Source organism: Acomys minous (assembly GCF_964271855.1).
Source record: "Acomys minous genome assembly, chromosome: 8".
Taxonomy (NCBI): domain Eukaryota; kingdom Metazoa; phylum Chordata; class Mammalia; order Rodentia; family Muridae; genus Acomys; species Acomys minous.
The window spans coordinates 99,239,980-99,262,002 of record NC_140489.1 but is presented as its reverse complement, the minus strand read 5'-3'; the positions used below and the strand labels follow the sequence as shown (position 1 = coordinate 99,262,002).

At 41.9% G+C, this 22,023-nt stretch overlaps 1 long non-coding RNA gene across 2 annotated transcripts in view; it reads left to right on the top strand.

Moving 5' to 3' along the window:
- The window catches only part of LOC311602977, a 115,173-nt gene that overhangs the window by 72,910 nt on the left and 20,240 nt on the right, over positions 1–22,023 (top strand). The window contains exon 7 of one of the 2 annotated variants that reach the window (XR_014780907.1): positions 5,198–5,444. The exons of the other annotated variant lie outside the window; for it this stretch is intronic. This is a non-coding gene — a long non-coding RNA (uncharacterized lncRNA). Of the gene's footprint in view, positions 1–5,197; positions 5,445–22,023 lie in introns of those variants that run through there. 2 annotated transcript variants of the gene reach the window in all.

Below are 22,023 nucleotides of genomic sequence, written 5' to 3'. Positions count from 1 at the left end.
CCACATTGCTTCCTACAGTGAACTCCTCTGCAGGAAAATTTGCCTGGAGAAAAAAAAGCTTGAAAGAGCTGTAGCCTTTTAAAAGTTGAAGCAAATCATGGACATTTAACTGGGGCAAATTTTTTTTTCTTTTCTTTAAAAGTTGCAGTGTAGTTGACATGCAAAAAACCCTTTACCCATTTGATGTATATAGTACAAGGATATAGGCATATATATGCATATATATGTATGTGTATATATATTCATTATCAGTACTGTCTCCTGTGATATTATTATCATCAGCACTATTCTTCGTTAAAAGCCCCTAACACACATCTATCTATGTTTATTGCTCTAGCTACAATAGCAATGAAATGAAATGAGTCCATATGCTCATCAACAGATGAATGGATAATGAAGTGTGGTACATATACACTGTGGATTTTTTTTTCAGCCACAAAGAAAAGTGAAATTATAAAATTTCGAGGTAAATGGGTAGATCTGGAATTTATTATGAAATTAGGTAACCTATACACTGAAAGACAGGTACTGCATGTTCTTTCCCACATGAAGAGCCTAGGTTTTAAATGAGAGAGAGAAAGGGGGGGGGGGAGATAGGTAGCATGAGAAGGAAAAAGAGGTTTTGAGGCAGGATGGAAATAAACACATGATATACAAGTAAAAAGGGGGCTACAAGGGGTCAGGGTGGGGGAGCGAAGATCAACAAAACAATTTATATGCTATGACTAATCTTCATACTTCATGTGCTAATGAAAAAAAAAAGAATACCTACCATAATATCCACCCTTAGTAAATTAAGCACTCAGCACAGTACCACTGGCTATAGTACTTTACTCTCTGGTGATCTCTAGGATGTGTTCACATTAATGAACCTGGGCCCCTTTGGTTATCACCTCTCTATTTCTTTTTCTTCAAGATCCCGGTAGCCACCATTGTCCTTTATGTGTCAATGAATATGACTATTTTAGGTACCACATATGTGAAGTCCAAGCTTCGAAGCCAGGAACGGATTAGAACCATGGGATTGATTAGAGGTATCATGAATAGAGGTGACATACTTTACTCCCTGGCACATAGGCCATCAGTCAAGCGGATGGTAACAGGCACCCAGGCACCCAGGTGCATGCTGCCACACGCAGGCTACACACAACCTTCTAGGCAGACACACACAGGCAGGCTGGCTGGCAAAGGCAAGGGCACTTGCTTCCAATTTCATGGCCATCTTTATACATATCGTACAAAATTAACGCTCTGATAGGGATAGCCATGTAACAGGCTATATCACTGTTTATTTTGGGTTCCCCAGACCATTCATTTTTATGCTGCCTCAGCCACACCATCCCTACCCTGGGATGCCCAGCATTAGCCATCTTGGGCCTTGCTGGACATCCATAACCATACCATGGTTTTAAAGCACAAAGTGACTTTAAGGGCCTCTGTTCCCTATAATTTATATATCTTAATGTTAAATGATGTAAAATATAAACATATATCTGTCATATGCCAGGTAATTCAGTATTTGCCTTTTTGTACTGGGTTATTGTACTTAGTGTGATTTTTTTTTTCTAATTTCATACATGTATTTGCAAATGCTACTTCTTCTTTTTTAATGCTGGCTAACACTCTATTGTGCATGTACTTCACATTTTCTTGCTTTTCTCATCCATTGATAGATACTTGGGTTGTTTCTATATTACAAGTACACTTTAGTGAACGTGTATGTGTAGTTACATCTGATTTAAATACCTTGGATAAATACCAAGGAGCAAGCTGGTAATGTCACATTTGCTTTGATTACTTTGCATATTCACCAAAACAATATGGCATTGGCATAAAAGTGGACATAGTCCAACAGAACAGAATGGAACAGGGGAATCTAGAAAGCTGTATATAAGGCCAATGTATCCATGGATAAGGTTCTAAGAATACAAAATAGGGAAGAAGTAATATCTTCAGCAGACAGAATTGGGGAAAATGAAAATCTACCTGATAAAAAGGGAAATTGGGGCCTCACGTTGCAGCGCACACATAAACGCGAATCAATTAAAAATGAATCTAAAACTTGCAAGACAGACAACATTAAAACTGCTGGAAGAAAACTCTGGAGAAAAGCTCCTGGCAGCCGTGTTGGCTGTGAAGTTTGGGCTTCAAATTGAAAGTGCAGGCAATGAAACAAACAGACACAGGAAGTGGGATTGCTACAAATTTAAAGGTTTTTATGGTGAGTGTGTGTATGTGTGTGTATGCGTGTGTCAACAAACTGAAAAAAAAACCCATTAAAGACAGGAGGAAATATTTACAAGTCACACATTTGGTAATGGATTAATATTCATATTCAACTTAGAACCTGATTTAAAATGCAACAAAGCTGCTAACTGCAAATAACTTGTCAATAATGGTAGGGACTTGGATGGCATCTTCCCCATCTATGCAAAGTTTGGGCTGGTCTGATTTTGTGCTGGTCTTGAGCAAGCGACCACAGCTGCTGTGAGTTCTTGAGTTCCTTAGCCATGCAGTGTCCAGAAGACAGTGGCTTGCTGCACTCTGTCCTACTCATTGGCTCTTAAAGTCTTTCCACCTTCTAGTCCAAGACATTCCCTGAGTCTTGGCAGTGGGGCGGGTAGGTGTTGACAGAGATGTCCTACTTAGGGCTGAGCACTCAGTCTCTTAAGGGGCTAACTATTGGGGAAGTGAGAATCATTCCTTTTGTTAGAGTGCCTCTGCTGATAGATTTCTATGCCCCAGTGACTGACCCCACACTATTGCACCAATGGGCAGCACTAACTGAACTTAGTGTACTATAAACAGCAGCAGCAACAGCAGCAGCAGCAGCAGCAGCAGCAACAACAACATATGTATAATTAGGAGGGAGCATGTTGTAGGGGTGATAGAAGGAGTTGGAAGAGGGAAATGGAGGGGTGGATATGGTTCTGTTCAATTTCATACATTGCATATAACATTTTCAGGAATAAAGAAAAAGTATGTTCTGTGTTTTAAAAAGTAGCCAGCGAAGGACTTGAGTAGACATACTTCTGAACATAGACAAGTAGACAGCAGCATGTGAAAAGGGGTTGTTGTCATCAACAGAGAAATGTGGTTCATATTACTGCATTCCTGTTAAGATGGTTGCTATTGAAAAACAAAATAGACAAATACAAAGAAAATCAATATTGGTAAACAGTGGTAGAATTGAGGCATGCCGCCATGCAAGGATGTAAATTGGTGCGACCGTTATGGAACTCAATTTGGAGGTTTCTCCAAAAATTAAAAAGAGAGAGAAATCTTATGGTCTAGTAATTCTTTCTGGGCATTAGTGTCTAGGTGTGGTGCGTGACAAATGCCTGGGATTGGTCGATACTACAATTCCATAACCTATGTATAAGATTCCATGCAAATGCTTTAAAGCAGTTTTTAAAATATACTTTATTTCTAGGGCCATTGACCTCTCCTGGTGTAAGTACCTAACCACTGGCTAAGAAAGGAGATTCCCTGTAGTGTGTGTGGAGTAAGATGGTTTGCCCTGGGCCTGGAGGCCAAAAAGAAGAGAGAGGACGGGTATAGTTCTGTGGTACAATATTTGCCTAGCATGCATGAGAGTCTAGGTTTGACCCCTGAATTCTGAAAAGAAAAGGAAAGAAAAGAACTAAGAAAAAAAAAATCCCAGAGGGAATGGTAGCCAGCTGTGCTAGCCATGGTTGTGTTTTCATTAGATCAAGCTCTAAGGAAGCCTTCGGGTTTGTGAACCGTGCAGGCATTCTTTGCTTTTGATGGAAGTTTATCATTTAGTCATCTTTAGAGCTTGGTGATCTGCCCAACAATGAGCTCATAAATTCTCCGGATTATAGTGAACAGATGAGAGCAATGATAGTGAGGGAATCAAGTGATGATGGTGTGGGGTGGAGTCTGACACTGGGCCAGTGCTTGTACGTGGCTGGGACAGCTGATGCCGCACCCGAGGAACACATCCAACCATCATTTTAAATTTCACTCTAACTGTTTCAGACTTAGGTCTTTTGGCTTTAAAACAGATCAAGTCAAACTGTGGTTAAAGGTTGAAACACAGAAGGCAGAGCCGCAGGGCTAAGTTCTCAATGTTACTTGAACTTTGAAGTAACTTTGAACTTACATTATTTTGGATATACATTTATATTGTATAGTTTTTCTCTCCTGAGATGCTTTTAGGTTGGACAAGATCATGCACAGATGCTCCCTTGGGATACAGGCTTAGGTACTGACATAACTGGAGTCACCAGACTTTGCTGTCAGGAGTCCTAACTGCCTTCCTCCCAAACTCAGGGCTGTAAATGGAAGAAACCACATAAAGCTAAGGCTTTATTAAACCCAACATCTCTGCCCGTTGATTTCCCTTCACCTCAGCATCTGGAAGCACGTCCATTGCTGCATCCAATCTCTATAGTGTTCTAAGAAGGGAGCCCCTGGGAGCAGTGCCTCCTAAACTCCAGTGTGTAGGGCAGTCATCCGGGCAGCTGCTAAATGTGAGCATTCTGTGTGAGCAGACCTGGGTGGGACTTGAGATCCTGCACTTCTGACCAACTCCTAGGTGATGCGGTTGCCACTATTCAGAGGACCACCCTCTGGGCAGGGAAGGTCCAGGGGATGGTACCACATGCAGAGATGCTTGGAAAGAATGTCCCTGCTGGGCTTCCTTCCACTCAGCCAGCTTTTTGCTTTTGTGTGTTTGCTGTGACATGTTTGGGCTGGGGCCTTCTTACACTTTGTGTTTGAGCTAGGTGTTCTGCGAAAGCCTGGCTGGGGACACAGGGTCTGAGACATTTCCTCAGGTCCCTCGTCGGCATCTTGGGTCAAAGCACAGCTCTTTTTGTTTTTGTCTCTTCATCCTCCTAAGATACCTGGGAGAAGGATGCCACGGCTGGCTCCTGGAGAGGCTTGGCTCCTTGCATCTTGACATGTGCATGTTTGCTGTTTTATAGAAAGAAATGTGTCTTGGCTGGAGTCCCACATTTCATTCCAGCATATCCTTTTTACCAAAATAGCCATCCCTGAAGCTGCCAACTGTGTTTACGAGAAAGTCATCCAACAATACTTTGAATCTGGGAGCATGCCCTGACCGCAAACATGGCCTTCACAACCCCACAGAAGCCTGGCGAATGGTGTTGGCGTCTTTATTTTTATTCCAAAATGTAAAGCTGGCTTCTTTATTTCTTTTCTTTTCCAGCTGGGAAAACTCCTGTCAGAGAATGCAATGTCCTTTCCAGATTCAATATTATGCAAACTGTATATCGGCATACAGAGTAAACAAACATGTCCATGAACCTTCTTGATGCACAGAGAGATGGAAGCCTCACCGATATGCAGACGCGGACCCGTGATCTACGCAGTGGCTGCTGACTTCCATCTCTCCTAGCACTGTGCCATTTTGCTTCCTTGGAGCACATGGCTGGCGTCTTGAGAGCTTGATTGATGGCCTCAGTAAGGGCAAGTGTTTGAAAATTAAACATGAGCTGTCGATGCCTGGATCTGGGGGCTCTTGTTCAGGTCTCAGCAAAGCCCTCATGTCTCAGACATCCCGTAAATGCTCGCCCTTTCTCGCTCTTCACACCCCATCACAACTGTGAGATCCTCAGCGGCCAGGCGCTGCTGAGAGTCCCTGCTGTTTCGTTCTCTCTCTCTTCTCTGCCTGAAAGGTGTAGATAAAGGACAGTACCAGGCACTGATCCTCCCTGGTAGAGAAAGCTGAGCTAAGTCCCTTTCCATCACAGGCCTTCATTTCCAGACATGAACAGTGTTAAGCTGAACATGACTGGCCACGGCTGATGTCTGCTTTGCAGTACTCTTTGTGTGTGCTGGTCCCTATATGCTCCTACTGCTACAAAGCCTGTGAGACTAAGCACCTTTACATAGTCTCTCTTGAGCAATGAGGGGGGTCTTAGAGTTGCGTGTGAAGAGTACAGAATGAATAGATGGAAAAGCCAGCATTTTAACAAAGTCATGCTTTCCACTTTTCTTTCTCCTCCTTTCTGTTTTGTATTTACTGATGTGTGTGTGTGTGTGTGTGTGTGTGTGTGTGTGTGTGTGTGTGTGTGTAAGTGTGGGTGCCATGCACATGAAGGAGATGCATCAGATGATGACTTGCAGGAATTGACTTACTCCTTCTTCCCTGTTAAGTCCCAGGAATTGAACTCAGGTTGTCTGACTTGGCAGCAAGTGCCTTTCTTTACCTGCTGAGCCATCTTGGGGCCCAGTCATGCTTTCATCTATATCATGCATGGTCATGTTTCTCCAAATATGCCTGCGTTCAGAACACAAAGAGACAAGCATAGCCAAAGACTGTTTTCAAAAGCTGAACTGAAGCATTTTGCATCTTCCTTCTTTTTTTTTTCTTTTCTTTTTTCTTTCTTTCTTTTTTTTTTTTTTTTTTTTTTGGTTTTTTGAGACAGGGTCTCTCTGTGTAGCCTTGGCTGTCCTGAACTCACTTTGTAGACTAGGCTGGCCTCGAACTCACAGTGATCCACCTGCCTCTGCCTCCCGAGGGCTGGGACTAAAGGCATGTGCCACCACGCCCGGCTTGCATCTTCCTTCTATTCCTAGTCTGCCACTGTGCATTTCCCCGTATCTTCTATACGCCTTAAGCTGTAGCAAGGGAATCTGCTTTTTTGGAAGAGATCTGTTTGCCTGAAAGGTTTTTTTCTCTCAATACAAGAACTTAGTATGTTCTCTGTTGACATATGATAAAGCAAGAGGTCTCACCATTAGATCTGGCTTTGTAGAAATAGTTGCTCAAACACTGGCTTTGTTTACCAGAGACCATATTTTCAGCCATGCTGACCAGGACTCTGATAAGTAGGGCATTCTCTGTTTATTTTTTTGAAGGGAGATGAGCTTAGAGAGTTCAGAAAAAAAGAGGCTATTGCCCAATTTTATGCCCAATCAGTGTTCCTGGATTCCATGCACCAAGTAATCAGCTGTGTCATGGACTTGCAAAAACAGCGGGCCCTCTGTATAGTCTCCATACTGTAACACCTTTGGAAGTTCCAGCAGCAATTTTAGGCAAGATGCTAGGGGGAGAGGTTAGGAAGGCAATGTTGGGGACAGCTGAGTGCTCAGCCTGTGATACTTAATTATCACATATCTTTTTGTTAAAGCAAAACAAAACAAAACAAAAACCCTGGGTATTGGATTTAAAAAAAAAAAAACAGCTACCATGAAGTTGGTATTTTATGTAAGCTTCTGATGATTGCACTACAAGTTATCAGAGCTCTCCTCTTTATAGGATGTCATTAAATCTATTTTTCTGGGTAGAAAAGTGGGAGAAATCAGTCAGCTGAAACACTCTTAGGATGATGGCTTTGTCCATTCAGTGTTCTGTTCTCTATGCCAACAAAATCTCCCAAGAATACCACAGAAAAAAAAACATTTTGAGGATTACTGTCAGATTAGCTTGTTTGCCCCCTGCCATCCTCAGCCCTTCTGACATGGGCAATAAAGAAAAAAAACACAATGGAATTGTACTAATGAGTTTGTTTAGCAAAAAGCAGCATTGGCAATGTGATTGCAGTGTGCAGTTGGCAGACATACCTTCCCCGGCACACTTTCTAGTTCCTTGTCTTCTGCATCTCTCATCAGACGTGCTGCCCAGGCCATGAGTGGGAGTGCTTCGCCCTCACCACTGTGCTTGCTCCTCAGAGGTATCTTTGGTTGGATCTCCTTATCTTCCACATCCATGGAAGCCATGGTAGACAGACTCCAAGATGACCCTCTTAGTCCTCTGTCCATGTACCCTGAGTGTGTAAAGGACCCGGGGTTTGACTCACAACAAAACAAGAGAATGTGGTCAAGTCCTGTAATGTGATCCTCCCCCACAACCCCCCCCCCCCCCCCCCGTGGTTATGCTACAATATGTGAGATTGCATTTGGCTAGCCGATTTACAGCTGATCTCTTTGTTGGTTTTGATGGAGTAAATGGGCATGCTGGGAAACCCAACATGGGCCCTCAGTTACCAATGGCAGCTTTGAACAGTTAGTCAGTGAGAAGCCAGGGTCTCAGCCACAGGAAAGGATCCTTCAGACAACATGAATGTGCTTGGGAACAGAACTTTTTCCGGTCTGGCTTTCAGATCAGAACAGATATTGATCAAACGTAATGGGCACTTTTTGTGATACTACACAGAAGGTCTGCCCAGCTATATGCTCAGTCTCCTGACCCTAGAAAACAGAAAGTTAAGAAGTGTGATGTTTAAAGCCCCTACAGTTGTGAAAATCTGTTGTTCAGTAGTAGAAAGAGATATGCCATGGCAAGTGGGAGTTCCTGGTCCTCTGCTCCTGGAGAAGGTCTATGTTCGCTTTTCCAAAATTGTCCTGCAGGTCACTGTGAAAAAGAAAACCTGTACATTTTACCAGAGAGTCAAAGTTTATTGCTATTTCTACCTGTGTCAGCAGCATGACCATATATCTCTACTAAATTCTAGACCTAAATGAAAACTGATATGTCTTTCCTTAGTGGTTCCACTCTGTAGATTAGACCAATTTCTCATCTTTCCAAATCTGTGACGTCACCATTGCTTTTTTGAAATTAGGTCACTACATACCTCATATTAGCGTGAGTCCTTGCCTTCCCATCCCTCAAGAGCAATTGTTCTTGGGTCATTACATGGGTCTCACATTTCAGATCTCAAGCCAGGAAAAGAAAGACATTACAAAGGCTTTGCAAAGTATCTCTCTGTTCGTCTCTGTGACCTTCATTCTTGTCTGGAGGCCTATAGAGATTCTTTTATCTGGGAGATAAGGAAGCTGTAACTATCAGGCCAACATAATGGACAAGTGAGATGATGCTGGGTCCAGAGGGTGGTATTTGCTCCACACACAAGAAGAAAGAAGAGCACTTCCGCTACAGACACCTGTCCCACGCAATCTGTCCCAGACTGTTAAAGCTGTAGTATCAGAGGTTCAGAGCAGCCATCTACAGACTCCTACATTAAGCTGCCTTCAGTTTGCACCCACACTTCATTATATAACCAATACTTGCACACCTGTATAAGCTTCTTATGATCACTTTGGATGATTTCTGGCTTGAAATAGGCCCCAATGTCTGCATTATTTGTCAAACAGGAAGTCTCAAGAATTGACTTTTCAAATATGTGTGATGAAAGGCAATGCCATTTCCTCACATAACCAGTCAAGAATGCAGATGGTGACTGTGTCAGCCTCAGAAAATGTGAGGCAGGATCATGAGCAATGTCATCTTGGAGAAGAAGAATTAAATCCACCTAAAAATGTTAAGAGACTAGGGCAAAAGACAGAGCATGAAGCCAGTGGATACAATGATGGGTAGATCGTGCTGTGCAATGCAGGGTTTGGAACATTAGAAGGCTGGGTAGAAAGTGTATAAGGACAAGGAAAGAGACTGCCAGAAACAAGGTGTTTGTGCTACTTATGTGCTGCCAGTTCTACCATACTTGACAAAAAGCAGCCCATATATTCTTCCAAGTTGTCTAGCAGGCAATGATGATAGAAAAGAACCAACTGCACAAATTGCATTGTTGCCTCATGCCAATAGAAGTGGACTAGTTGCTGAAAAGAACCATAAATATTCTGCTATAGATTCCAGAGACTAAAATTCTTCATGGAGGCAAGTGAAAAGAAGAGAGAGAGTTGACATAATAAGCCATATGCCCCATTGTACTTAATGGTAGAGTCTGCCACAAGAATACATCCACCCCTTGCACTATACCTCATGTGGGCTATGGCTGCACACTCAAGGGAAGGTCCCAGAAGCAGTCCCAGAGGAGGGAGAGATGACACAATGCAGCCCCATGGTTGTCTGACAACTTCCTTGGTTCAGAAGAAGATTTTGGTCTCTGGAGGAAAGACAGAGCTGCAATCTCTTCGTCAACACTGAGCAATGGCAGTGTGGTGTTTTAATACAGGTTGAATGTAAATTGTAAAAGATGGTCACTGAAGCTGGGTGTTGGAACAACAGCCATTGAAAACAGCTGTTTTGATGGATACAGTCATGAATGAAAGATATACCAGCAGATAGATCAATCTATTACCAGAGCAGGCAGGGTCTCCTTTAAGTTGTGGACAAAAAGATGATTCAATCCCTTTGAAGCTGTTTAAACAAGTATCTATCACTGTATGTGTATGTGCAACTTAATTCTAACTTTTTGAATAGGCCAAATGGCATTTATCTTTCTAGGTGACTTATGCCAACAAGCAAAATTTCTTAAACTATTTTAAAATGTCATTTCTAATCATTTATTGGTTGATTCATTTAAATGGCTGTCTTCAAACAATAACAACTATTCCATGTTATTATTTGTGTTTAAAGATGATTTGATTTCTTTAAAAAAAAATAACCCAGTACACCATCTCCTTTGACTCTTTGCTATGAGTGCATGTTTTCTGTTGATACTGAATTTTCTGTCTTTTTGATATATCCTCTTCTTACCTCCAGGGCTCTCTTCTTCTTTTCTTAGCATGATTCAACTTGCTATCGTTTTATTTGAGTATCATAAGGTCAGATTTCCTCATGGACATAATAAGGCAGCTGCTAGACAAGAATACTCAGCTCTGAGCTGGGTATGAAAGGACCTGTGCTTCTGAGAATCAAGACACGGAGGGCAAAGTGACAGGTCGGAGCATGTCCTTGGAGGTGGACCTTCCTGAGCTTAGTCACTTTCTCATCTGCAGGTGACTTAAGGAAGATGGATAAGGTACACAAGAAAGGGCAAAACAAGCAAATAGCAGCTTTGAGGGCTCAGACACTGAAGGATGGATCATAAGAACTGACGAAGGACCAGTCTGACTGGTGTTGCTTTAAGCACACCAGCATCTATCACTATGTTCCTGCATCTCTGAGTCACCAGATGCTGATGTCTATACCAAGGATAAGAATGAAATTTATTGTTGAGTCATATGCATCCCCATCATCTTTGAGATGCAGACAACCTAAGCTTTCCTCATATTTGCTATGTAGCCAAGGATTGTCTTAAACTCCTGATTCTTTTACTTTTACCTCTCAGGCATTGGGATTATAGGCATGTACCACCAGTAGGATCCCCTTCCTCCTTCCCTCCCTCTCTTCCTCCCTTCCTCTTTTCCTCCCTCCCTCCCTTCCTGATACTGGGGACTGAACCAAAGGCCTTGTACTTGCCTTGCAAGTGCTTCACCCCTGAGCTAATTCCCCAACCCAGTCATATGCTTCAGCAAAGGAAGTCAAGAATAACAGCAGCAGTACACTTGGCTCTCTGATGGGTTGGTCAGGTTTTCTTTCTTTTTACTAAACTAGTAACCAGAACCATTTATACAGACAAAATGTCCTTGGGATTCTTTTGAGTGTTCTTGAAAGTGGCGCCAAGAGGGAAGAAAGAGAGTGTTTTTATGATGGTGGAATCGGTACCAGCATCTATCTATTTAAATTTGAATAGTGTAGGTCTCCCATTAGTTTGTCAGGGTTGTTAGAACAAACAGAACTAAGTCCCACAGATTGGTTGGCTAAACAACAGAAATGTTTGTTTTTCCAGGTCTGGAGCCTGGGAGTCTGAGGTCAAGGTGCTGGCTGAGTTGGTTTCTTTTGAAGCCTTTCTTCTTGGCTTCTTGACAACCTCTGCCTTCTCAGGATGTCCTCACACGGCCTTTGCTCTTTGCTTGTGTGCAGATTTCCACTGATTATAAAGGAAAATATTTTTGGATGAGTATTAAAAGCCTTACCCCCAAGGCCTTTGCTTTAACTGAATTAACCCTTTAAAGACCCTACCATTTCCAAATACAGCCCATTCTGAGCTACTGGGAGTCAGAATTTCAGCATATAAATTTGAGGATTCACAATACAGTCGACAACATGGACCTTATTTACTTATTATTTTCGGAAAAGTGAACATTATAATTCACCCAAGTTTGCTTTCATAATAAAATGAAACTAGACCTTTTTTTCTTGTTCATATTTTTTTCTTTTTTAGAGACAAATTGATTTGTGATTATTTTTGACCCAGGTCTGCTAACATCTTAAACTAGTGGCCAAATCTCTCCCATTTGTTCTCTGTACTCTGGAACAAGCTTTATGGATCTATGAGGTCCTTCCTGAAACCATAAAAAATAAAGCATGTTTCAGAATTCAGAACATTTGTTAGAGAAATGGTGAGCATCCTGTGAGACTGAGGAGGGTGGGGTATCTGTGGCATCATCTATAGTAAGTCATATTGAAATTTTATAGTAGGACACATAAAAGATGAACCAAATAAGGACCAGTTTGTGTTCATTAACTTGTATCTGAACCCATCTTGAAAGGGATTCTTGTGCGAAGAGTGAGAACAGGGGCTGGAGTGAATGTCAGTGGTTGAGAACACTTACCTCTCCTGTGGAGGACCTAGATTCAGTTCCCAGAACCCACATTTCAGGATGTGTTCAGATACACCTGTGTGTGTGTGTGCGTGTGTGTGTGTGTGTGTGCGTGTGTATGTGTGTGTGTGCACGTGTGTGTATGTCTACATATGTATGTGTACATAAAAATAAATCTATTTAAAAAAGAATAAGGACCACTCCATTGGAGATGATCTGGTCTGCTAGGTGCAATCTGCATCCAACACATTAAGACCAAAATAACGTGTGTAGTCAGATCATGGACCAGAACCTAGGTATTCAACACGAAAGCAGCCAATACTAGGTCTGGAATAAAGGAAGTTTTCAACAAATTAGCTTTGCTTCCTCCTAGTGTTCTTTTCTCAAGCCCAATACAACCTGCCAGATGTCCCAGGCACCTAATGTTAACCTACTGTGTACTCTGAGAGCAAACCACTGTACCCCCTGGGCCTCAGTTTCTCCACTGTTAGACTGAAGACATGAAAGTTTGGCCTGCCTCCTAAGATCCCTGTCTGTCGTGGCTTTAAAGCTGCTTGACAAGCTCTGACACACAAGTTTTCTCCGCCGGCTATCAGCGGCCATCTGGCAATTAGCAGCCTCTGAGGCAGCTAATCCCGCTCTGAGCTGGATTAGAGCTGAAGTCTAAAACATGGAGAGAGGCGGGTGATTTCTGTTTGAGTCTTTGGGTCCTGCTGTCCCTGGCAGCATGGCGAGGGAGGACAGAAAAGCTGATTTCTTTCCCTTATCTATCCTGGGAGGCTCAGACAGCAAGATTGGCCTTGCAAGAACAGCATCGTGCTGGGCAAAGTGCTGGGCAGCAGGAGGTAGCAGGTGAGGCCCATGGAGCCCCACCCTCAGAGACACAGGCGAAGGCTGGACAGGAGGAGGATGGAGAGAGCCTCCGTCAGTGTGCAGCACCTCACTGCCAGGGACAACCAGAAGCCTGGGGCAGAGAGGCCAGGCACGTTTTGAACCAGGAGTCCCAGATGCCATAAAGGGCCTTGGGGTGGGAGCTGACAAGCTCCTTGGCTCTTCTGGGGTGCCCTCTCATTAGGCCACATGGTCAGAAACCAAGCCCATGTGTTTGCTCATAGCCTGAGGAGATAATTAACTTATATCCACAGAGGACCTTGATTACATTCCTAGCATGTTCCGAATGAGAGGCCTCATCTTGGAAATGCTAGCGGCGGTGGTGGGGGCGGGCGGTGTCGGCAATGGTTGGCTGAGAAGTCATTTGTTCAGAAATTGGGTGAGTAATCAAACAAATGCCTCTTTTCCTAATTGTTGATAAAAGTCAGCTGCTGGGGCAGGTCTGGGGACTCACTCCTGAGAGAATACATTACTTGAGGTGAGCATGCATCCGAATATGTTAGCTTGATCTAGAAACAGTTCACATAGCTTGAATTTAACAACAAATGGTGCCCATTGTGAATTTTATGTAGCGTTGGCTTCGGGGAGTGAGATTTATGCCTGCGTGTTATGGCTGGCTTGTTAACTGCTGCCAGGGAGCGCTTTTTTTTTTTTTTTTTTTTTTAACAAAGATTTACTTAGATATCTTATTGAGCACCTACTGTATGAAGCTCCATGCTAGGTGCTGGAAGACCAAAGCAAATAAGGTCTCTTTGCTTTTGGAAGCCAATGCTTATGCTAAACGCCTTACAAGATATTCTTGAATGTAGAGTTGTGTAATTTATACTGTAAATGTGTCTTAAAAGTCTTTTAAGAGGTTTGTTTATTTTATGTGCTTGGGTATTTTGCCTGTGTATATGTCTGTGGACCATGTGCATGCCATGCCCGAAGAGGCCAGAAAGAAGGGCTATAAACTCTTAGCACAGGAACAATAGCCATTATGTTGGTGCTGGGCATCAAGTCCATAATATCCTCTCCAGACCCCTAAACATTTAAATTTATTTTTATTATTTTAAAATTTCACATCTATGTATCTATGTATGTATGTATGTATGCATGCATACATGTATGGGGGAAGGGATTAATGTGTTCATGAATACCGGTGCCTGGAGAGTGCAGGTGCCTGCAGAAAGCAGATGTTTCCAGTTCTTCTGAGCTGAGTTACAAGTGGTTGTAAGTTGCCAGACGGGGCATTAAGGAATCAATCTCAGGTCCTTTGCAAGAGCAATACACACTTTACTTTTAACCCCTGAGCTGTCTGTCTCTCTGGCTGTGAAGGTATTTATTGTAAGGCAATTTCTTCACCCAAAACATTCCATCCTGGAATCATTAAGGCTTGGGGTATAAATAGAACTTAGAAAACTTGGCATGCAAATAGGTCACACGTCTCAGAATAATTTTGAAATGTACAAGACTCGCAAGGCTCCACCCCAAGGGTTAGAAGTTGTAAGGACCGCTGTGGAGGGAGATCCTGGCCAGTCAAGGGGCCCGCAAATCACGTAGGGAGTTTTAGGGATACAGATCTTGCGAGTCATCACCTGTGCTGGGATGTTCTTTTTAGCTTCTTCTGAGCTCTCCTCCCTCCTCACTCTTGTAAATAATCCCACTAAAGTCACCAGTTTGCCAGGCTAGACTTGGGTGGGACAGTTTCTTTGATCTGCCATTCATGCTCTATCTGGGGTGAACTGATGTTCACATTTCCCCAGGGCAAGTCACATAACATGGGACCCACAGATATTCTGTTGGTGATGAAACCAGAGCGGAGCAGAGTGAAATAGCTTGTGTATTTTGAGAGCTCATGTGCCAGGAACAGTGTTCAGTATTGTGCTATTACTTCTTCTGATGATTTTTTTTTTTGAAGTACCTGTTTTACTATTCCTGTTATCATGAGAAAATTGTGGCACAGAAGGGTTAAGAGCATGGCCGGAAGGGGTATGGAGTTGGGACTGCCTCAGCTCACAAATGGCACCACTCCCTGTCACTCCCACGCCACCCTCCCACTGAGCTACATTTCTGGCTCTGGGAAGACCCTTTTCTTTTCCTCTCTTTCCTTCCTTCCTTCCTTCCTTCCTTCCTTCCTTTCTTCCTTCCTTCCCTCCGTTCTTCCTTCCTTCCTTCCTTCCTTTTATTTTGAGACAGAGTTTGTCTGCATAGCAGTGGCTGTCCTAGACTCACTTTGTAGACCAGGCTGGCCTCGAACTCATCAAGATCTCTGCCTCCTTGAGCGCTGATTTAAAGAGGTGCAGTGAATTTTCCAAGAATTTGATGAGAAAAGTAACATAAGTGAGAGATAAGTTTTGTTGATGAGACATTAGATTTGTGAAGGGGAGACAGAGAAGGTGTAGATAATTTTCTCAAGCTTCTCAATCTGTTTATCCACTGGGACAATTCCACAACGTTTTAGCTTGCCTAAAAGAACTGCCAAGATAATGAGGCTAAATATACAGTGGTAACAAAAGACAGAAGTAAGTGACTGAGGTGTAACATGACCCAGGAACCAGAACTCCAAGACCCACTACAGTGGACTTGACATAGCTTAGGCTATGCATTGTTTGGTATATGATATCAAAAGAGAAAAAAAAAACTGGATGCTTACATAATCCACAATGAAGGCCCGCAAAAGCAGACGTTTTTTGTTTGTTTGTTTTTCTAAATTTAACATTCTAAACTGAAGGTTAATTTCTCTTGGGAAAAAACCAAAAAATTTGGCAGTGTTAATTTCTTTTGGAAAAAAAATTTTAAAATGTGGCAGCGTTTTCCAACTCTTCTGATGGCAGCAAGACCTTACCATCCACTGAGGATTACCAGTGCACGAAAGATGCATTTATGTCCTATATACTCTTGCTTACCAGGAGAATTTTATTGATCTTTAATTTCTATACAGTATAGTCAACATAAGTACCACATGGTCAATCATCCAAATGCAACATCAATCCCTCTGATTTTGCAGGGATATTGGTGTACCATTCCAGGGGAACATGGTAGTCCTTAACCAACAAAAGAATAATGCATTTGGCAAGAGGCATCTCCAGGTATTGAAAATACTGGATACAATTTGAGATATGATAGATATTAATCTTCATTCAGAAATTTAGACCCAACAAGATAGGAAAGCTGTTTACTTCTAGTTTGCCAAATACAAATGGCCAAACCCCTATGAATGCAACATTTATATAATTCCCGGTTGTCTCGTGGTTCTTCAGGCTGTATGTAGCTTATTTTACTCATGTGTAATAATATAAATGTGTATGTTAAAAAAGAAATGTAATAAAAATATATTAAAGAAAAAATTGATGTGCAGGGTTTATACTAGATGTTAAACTATCTCCACTTAAGAATTAAAATGGAAATTATAAATTTATGAGGTAAATCACTTGATGAAAGTAATCAAAATCATCACCATGTGTGGAGTGAGTCACTGGCTTACTGAAAAAGACACAACACCCTGTGGTCTTCTTCCCAAACTGAGTCATCTGGGTATAGCTATGATGCCACACCGGGCTAACCCAAGCCTTCATTCTCGAAATCAATTGATTTATGCTTTTTCCAAAGTGTGACAATGACAATAAACAGACTAAAGGAATGTTCCAGATGAAAGGGGACAGACCAGGTATGACAAAGGAATGCACTGTGGGAACCTGGGCTGGGCAATAAATTTTGACCAATATATGCTTGTCTTTGTCACACATGCCGCCCCCCCCACCCAGCCCTACCTCTCTGTCTGTTTCTCTGTCTCTCTGCCTTTCATGTCTGTAAGGGGACACATGGTAGCATTTGAGTGAAACCTATATATTAGTTGATACTAAGTGTTTAAATATCCTTTTCCTGATTTTGTTAATTTCACTTTAATTATGTGAGAGAGGAACACAAAAATATATGATGAAGTTTTAGGAGTAAGTGAATCTTGAATGGTCACAAACATGCTCTCCCCCAAGAGAAAGAGAGAAAATGTTAATAGCTGTACAATAATGTTGTATCTGTAATTTTAAAATATCATTTAAATAGACCTTGTAACCATGACCAAGAAAGAACACTTCAATTCTCTATTTTTAAGGCCCTTGACTGGGAGGGCCCCCCTCCTACAGCATGGAGGGCTCTCTCTTCTCAGTCAAATGTTAGGCAGCATCTGCTTTGATAATAATGGCTGTTTCCAGGGCACTTTCCTTTTAATTAACTTATTTTGTAAAGTCTTTCTACCTCACCAGAAGGGTCCTGTCTCTGCATTTTATTATTATGGCACTCTTTATTAGCATAGAGAAGAGAATGACATCATGAGAAGGATTTAAGTATTTCTCACCTTAAAATACCCTTATTAGTTACAGGCACTTTCTCCTGCCTCTTTATTACTGTTATTTATATCTCACTAGGAGGATTTTCACACGCATCTTTCTGTTGCCTTTCATCACCCCTTTTTGATATATTCTCTTCCCTTCTGCTTTTTCTTCCAAGTTTTTGTATTTTATTTGATGCCGACAGTTTTATAAGGAATGGTTTTAATAGGTACATGCTGTAAAATGGAAATATTTTACTAGGATATTACATAAAATACACAGAAGAAACTAGGATATAAATTATATTTTTATTGTAAGATTTTACTGCAAATAAGTTCACATATACAATCTTTTATTTATGATAAGAGCGGCTTCTTTTTACTTATAGCTGCTTTTGAATGTGGCGCTTCAATGAGAAGGCTTATGTGTAGCTACATAAAAAGAAGGTTCTATTTTGATGAGAAATGAGAAAACTCTTAGGGAATGCCATTTTTCTTGTTGACTTACAAAACTGGGCAAAAGAAGAGCTAGTTCTGCAAGTGGATGGGAAGCAGGTCGGTCTCTGAAGTGGTGACAAGGTCATTTGCTCCTATAGACTTCCAAAGATGTGTTTGGTCAGCACCCAAGCTATCTGTCCCCTTAAGCTTGAGACTTCCTAACTCTTCTTTTTACTGAGAGAAAAAAAATTGCTCAGCCATGGAGACCTATAATAGGCCCATTGGGCAAGATTCCCTTACTCATGGCAACAAATGAGATTGAAGTGTGTTATCTGTTGTTTCTATTTTGCAGTTTTTGGGTTGTGGTACAGGGGATAGAATCCAGGCCCTCATACACGCAAGGCAAATGCTCAACCACTGAGTCACACCCCCTGCCCTAAGCACCAGTGTCGAGCTGTGTGTCCCTGTGTCCCTTCCAAGACCTAAATGCTGTCTTCCACACATCTAACCACAAGGAAGATTACAAAAGATGGTAATTTCTTGTTTAAATCATTTAAAAACTATGCTTTCAAAAACTGAACCATAAAATTATGCTTGCTTTTTTTTTTGTATCTTTTTTTTTCTTTTCTGAGACAGATTTGTTCTATATCACCCAGATTTGGCCTCCAGTTTACACTCCATGTAAACTTATAAACAATCCTGACTCCTTGAAGTCCCAAGCAATAATTAGACGTCACAGTGCACCTATTCTTCACTTATGCAACACAAACAGCCAGAACTTTCTTTAAGGTATTGTCAGGGATTTTCTCAGACAGGCTCAGCTCTCTTGTAAGCTGGTCTTCTTCTGAATGAAACATCCTTTCAATGAAAGACCCCAAACCTCTCAGCCCACTATGGGGTCCCCTGCCTCTCTAGTCACCTTTAGGGAGAAGTCAAAGCTGCCAAGGGCCAGTCCTGTCCGGCTTGGGTCTGCCTCTGATTGGGAGTAAAACCTGAAGGGATCAGTGTGGCCGTACTATTACTTGCTGACTTGCACTTTGTATTCCACTGAAACAGGAAATTAACTGAAATGCAGACTGGCCCCTTGAGAAGAGGTGTTCTTAATTTTGTCAGGTCATGAAAAATGTCTATTGGAAATGGGATCTCAACAAATAAGACACTTTTATTTAATGACCCTACCTACAAACATTTATTGAGTCCCTTTTCTAGGCTTATACACTTTCTCAAAGATTCGCCACCTCTTGACATATCATTTATTTTAGAGATGCTACAATTTTTCCAATTTCTCCAGTGAAATTAAGTCACAGCAATTTCTGGAAGGCAAATTGCCAGAAAGAGGTTCTTAAGAAAACCAATGAGTGGGATTAGTTGATTGTTAATTTGCCTCTCTTTAGTTGCAAAATACTTTTTTCTTTGTCCTTCATTTTTGGCATTCTTTGTTTCTCTATTTTCTCCTGCCTTTCTATTACAATTTAAATTTTTTTATTTCTTGCTGTTTTGAGACAGGGTCTCACTATGTAGCTCTGGCTATCCTGGTACCCATTATATAGACCAGATAGGCTTTGAACTCAGAGAGAGACCCACCTCTGTCTCCTGAAAAGGCTTGAGCCACCATGTGCAACATTCCTATCACGAGTAAGCATTTCTTTTCAGAAGATAGAGCACTTGCATAGAGAGTCATCCCTGACATTCTGTGAGGCAATATAGAGATGCTCTCATTCTGGATTTTTTTTTTCTTTTAACACAAAAGTAAAGTTGTGTGCAACTTCCCTTTGAGCTCCAGGGTCGGCTGGCATTTGGTTTTCTTTAGTTTTTCTTCTCACTTTCTGGAGGTTTTCTATTCAGAAACAATATTTTGAGAAATGTTTACTTTATTAAAAAATTATTCACTTTACATCCTGATTGTAGCCACCTCCATTGTCTCCTCGTGTTCTGGTTCCCACCCTCCCTCCCTCTTCTCTGCTTCCCCCTCCCCTAGACTTCAAAAAACGGGGAGCCCTCTTCACCTGTCATGTAACCACAGCCTATCAAGTCTCGTCAGGACTGCTGGCATCTTCTTCCTCTGTGGCCTGGTAAGGCTGCTCCACCAGGGGGATGTGATCACTGAGCAGGCAACTGAGGGCATGTCAGAGACTGCCCTTGCTCCCCATATTAGGAGACCCACATGGAGACTGTATTGTCTATCAACTACATCTAAGTAGAGGGTCTAGGTCCTCTCCTTGCATGGTCCTTGTTTGGTGCATCAGTTTCCACAGCCACCGCCCCACTTCTGCTTAGACTTGTTGTCTCTGTTGGCCTTGCGAAGTTCTTGTTCCCTCTGGGCCTTTCTAAAGTTTTTACAAATCTCATGTTCAGAGATGTGACCCCATATGAGTTTAGGACCCAAATTTAAAGAGCTGGAAATTAGCTCAGGGCTTAGCTCTTGGCTAACCCATTTACTTACTGTGTTGCTTAGTTTTGTCAACTTGACACAAACTAGAGTCCTCTGGGGAAAGGGAACCCCTACGAGGAACTGCCTCCATAAGATTGTCCTAGGGGCACACGTCTTTGGGAACATTTCCTTTATCAGTGATTGGTGTGATAGGGCCTAGCCCACTGTAGGTGTATCATGCCCTAGGCAGGTGGTCCTGGGTTGTAAAAGAAAGTAAACTGAGCAATCCATGGAGAGCAAGCCAGGAAATAGAGTTCCTCCACAAACTCGGCTTTAGTCCCTGCCTCCAGGTTCCTGCCTGTGAGTTATTGCTTTGGTTTCCCCTAAGGAAGATTGTCACTTGGGAGTGTAAGATGAATTGAACACTTTCCTACCTCAAGTTGGTTTTGGATAGTGTTGATCTCAACAACAGAGAAGGAGACTAGTGCAGAGACTGGTACCAGGAACATTTGCTAATGCTTTGTTGAACCTAATCAGGTTCGGTGTTTTGCAGGGAGGATTGTGGAAGCATTTGGAACATTATGAGACTTGGGGGGTTGGGAGGAATCCACTAAGCTTAATGAGCTGTAGCTGTAGAGCTTGCAATAGTTATGAAGAGAGAAACGTGGATGACAGAGTCCTGGCTTGTGAAGTTACAGAGGCAAGCAAAAAACTTTATCTGGGATAGTTGTGTGATATATTTGGCTAAGAGTCTGTGGGAAGGGAAATTTTTCTTTACTGGGACAACTGGTGCTAGTGAGCTGGAGCCGAAGAAGCAGTAGTGATTAATAAGAAACCAGCATCACCGAGGGAAAATCTGGCAAGTATTTCATTGGGGTCAGAACACAGGCTATTCAGAGAGACTCAAGGCAACAGTTCAAGCTGGCAGCTGATCTTGGTAATGGGGAAGCCTCTCCCATGTGGTACTGGTCTTCATGGCATGAAAGCTCCAGGATTGAAAGTGTCAGAGTTAGCATCTAAGGCTCTGCAGGGTCAGAAAAGAGGTCAAGAGAGGTGACTGATGAAGATGTACCCTCAGTCTCAGTCAAGATCCAGTATATTGGAAATACCAGGACCATAGATTGACCACCACTAAATTCTTTCTCTCAAATTGCTCATGTTTTTTTTATCACAGCAACATAAAAGTAAACCAGATCACTTTGCAGTTTGATCAAATTACTGCTTTGAATCTCAGCTTCTACATCTGTTGTAAAGAGAGTAATAACAACATATACCTATTAGAGATGTAAGCTTTTATTGAGATATGGACATTGAGTGCATAATGCAGTGTTTGGTATATAATAAGCATTAAATAATGCAGATGAATAAGATGATGCTATGACTGGCTATGGTAATCTAGTCATACCTTTACTAACTTTACTACAATAAAAATTACAGGAGCCACAGTAAATATCTATATGGGCTTTATTGTTGGTTCTAAGAAAAGCATGGTTGATTTCACCTGGAAATTGAAATATAGACAATCAAGAAAATCTTTATAAACAGACAATAATTTCACCAAGTTTTCAAGGCAAATTGACACCTGTCCAACAGTATCCATCCATTGACACTGATAGCTAAAGTTCTATCCAGAGTGAAGATGCATGGACAAAGCCCAGGTGACAGAATAGGTGAGTTACAGATGACAAGAATTTTA